The sequence below is a fragment of the Marmota monax genome, unplaced genomic scaffold (genome assembly GCF_021218885.2).
Source record: "Marmota monax isolate L192 unplaced genomic scaffold, Marmota_monax_Labrador192_F-V1.1 WCK01_AAM20220418_F8-fsc00180, whole genome shotgun sequence".
NCBI lineage: Eukaryota > Metazoa > Chordata > Mammalia > Rodentia > Sciuridae > Marmota > Marmota monax.
The window spans coordinates 461,629-464,565 of NW_026693881.1; the positions used below are offsets into that span (position 1 = coordinate 461,629).

The 2,937-nt window shown below is 42.4% G+C and overlaps 1 non-coding gene across 1 annotated transcript; it reads right to left on the reverse strand.

The window, feature by feature from the left end:
• Positions 1-1,402: 1,402 nt before the first annotated feature.
• On the reverse strand, positions 1,403-1,509 carry LOC124105587 (U6 spliceosomal RNA). Its single transcript, XR_006855786.1, has one exon. It is a non-coding gene; the product is annotated as a U6 spliceosomal RNA (small nuclear RNA).
• Between the last annotated feature and the right edge of the window lie 1,428 nt (positions 1,510-2,937).

Below are 2,937 nucleotides of genomic sequence, written 5' to 3' on the forward strand. Positions count from 1 at the left end.
GTGGAGCTGAGTCAAGACATAAACTGGTGGAGGAAGAGCATGGCAGAGGAAGCTGCTCAGCTCATGAGAGCCAGGTAACAGAGACAGGAAGGGGCTGGGATAAGAAATACCCTTCCAGTGCATGTCCCAGTTGACCTGCTTCCTCCAACAGGCTCATCAACTACAGTTTCCATCACTTCCTGGTAGCTCATTCATCGATCAAATGGATTAATCCACTGATGATGTCAGAGCCTTCGTGATCCAGTCACTACCCAAAGCCCCACCTCTGAGTATTGCTGCACTGGGACCAAGCTTTCAACACACCAGCCTTCAGGGAACATTCCAGACCCAAACCACAACAACGTCATATAAAATCCAGTTTAAACTCAGGTAATCGTTGACGTAGGTAAATGAAGAAGTCCTGAAATAGCTTGTGGATCAGCAGCAGTTCAATAAGCTCCAGGCTCTTACTGCCACCCCTCTGTGAGGTTTGCTTTGACCTCCAGCTGGATTCCACGTGATTGTGAGAGCACCAGTGGGCTTCTTCACACCACAGTGTTCAGAGGAAGAGGCGCATTGGTTTTTGGTGGGTTCCTCTCAAAGAAGAAAAACATTATTCTCATAACTCATTCTTATATTCTCATAAACATTATTCTCGTTTCTGAACTTTCCTCTTGCCAAGGGGATGCCTGACGTTGATTGACTTAGGCCAGGATTCCTGAATTATTCCATAGAAAGGAGAGATCCAATTACCTTCAGGCCCATTTGGCCCACTCTTGAGAAGATGCGGTCAGCCTTCCTGAGCCACTTGTGGTATATGAGAAACTGGTAAATTCATGAATGAAATCAGAGTGCATCAGGCCAGCTGAAAGGGATGCTGGGTAGGCAGTCCTCAGTGCCTACAGACCACCCAAGAGTTGTGTTTGTTTGTTTGTTACTTCCCTCCCTCCAAGTGATTCCTTCCTAGTTCTCTTTTAGTAAATGGCAGTGGCTTGAGTACATAGGTCTAGTGGCAAGCATAGCTACCTTCTGGGGAATGGCACTGCCACCATCCTGGCTGTCCAGGACCAACCCCCAGGAGCCCTGTTTACAGATCTCTCTGATCTTCTGTGCTATTGCTGACTTAATATGTCTCCTAACACCCATGATATTATGTTGTTACTATTGTCGTCTTACACAGCACATGAAAGAAATTAAAAGAAAAAAATATTATATTCACTAATTTCTTTGTACTTTTTCATATTCCTCATCTCTCCCTGTAGATCTGGGTTTCCATATGGTATGATTTTCCTTCAGCTACTGCTGAACTAGAAATGTCTTATTTTACTTTTGGATAGAGGGTGACAGGTGGCTAGTTTTTTTCCCTTTTTGTACTTTAAAAATGTCATCTCACAGTCTTCTTGCTTTATTTTTCTTATTTCTGTTTAATATGGAATGCTTCATGAATTTGTGTGTCATCCTTGTGCAGGGGCCACACTAATCTGCTCTGTATGGTTCCAAATTTAGAATATGTGCTGCCGACTTGAGCCCTGGCTTGCGTTATTTCTAATGAGAAGTCAACTATCGCTTTTTAATCATTGTCCTGTTGTGTTTTTTCTTTCTCCTCTGGCTGCTTTTAAGCATTTTCTCTCTTTTTGGCTTTTAGGAATTGATAATGCACATAAAGGTAACTTTATTTGTATTTTTCCTGCTGAGCTTGTTGACTTTTTTGAATCTACAGTTAACATTTCTCATTAAAATTGGCAACCTTAGGGATGGAGATATAGCTCAGTTGATAAAATGCTTGCTTTACATGCACAAGGCCCTGGATTCAATCCCCAGCACCAGGGAAAAAAAAAAATTGGGGAATCTTCGCAACAGCTTGGGAGGCTGAGCAGGAGGATTGAAGTTCAAAGCCAGCCTCAGCAAAAGCAAGGGGCTAAGCAACTCAGTGAGACCCTATCTCTAAATAAAATACAGGATAGGGCTGGGGATGTGGCTCAGTGGTCAAGTGCCCCTGAGTTCAATGCCCAGTGCCAAAAAAAGAAAAAGAAAAAAAAGAAAGAAAAAAAAATTGGGAATCTATGGCCATTTTCTTCATGACTTTCTCTGCCCCACCTGTTGTCCCCTTCTTTGTGCCACACCTATTACACAGATACTGGATTGCTTGGTGTCAGAAGTTACTGGTGTTGTATTTATTTATTTATTTTCAGTCTTTTTTTTTTTAAATTTTTTATTGTGGGTTGTTCAAAACATTACAAATTTCTTGACATATCATATTCCACACTTTGATTCAAGTGGGTTATGAACTCCCACCTTCACCCCATACACAGATTGCAGAATCACATCAGTTACACATCCATTGATTTACAAATTGCCATACTAGTGTCTGTTGTGCTCCGCTGCCTTTCCCATCATCCACCCTCCCCCCTCCCCACCTCTCCCCTCCCCTCCCCTCCTCTCTGTCTACCTCCTCCACTGTATAACCCTGAGGGTCTCCTTCCATTACCATGCAATTTCCCTTCTCTCTCCCTTTCCCTCCCACCTCTCATCCCTGTTAAATGTTAATCTTCTTCTCCTGCTCTTCGTCCCTACTCTGTTCTTAGTTACTCTCCTTATATCAAAGAAGACATTTGGCATTTGTTTTTTAGGGATTGGCTAGCTTCACTTAGCATAATCTGCTCTAATGCCATCCATTTCCCTGTAAATTCTATGATTTTGTCATTTTTTAATGCAGAGTAATACTCCATTGTGTATAAATGCCACATTTTTTTTTTATCCATTCGTCTATTGAAGGGCATCTAGGTTGGTTCCACAGTCTTGCTATTGTGAACTGTGCTGCTATGAACATCGATGTAGCAGTGTCCCTGTAGCATGCTCTTTTTAGGTCTTTAGGGAATAGACCAAGAAGGGGAATAGCTGGGTCAAATGGTGGCTCCATTCCCAGCTTTCCAAGAAATCTCCATACTGCTTTCCAAA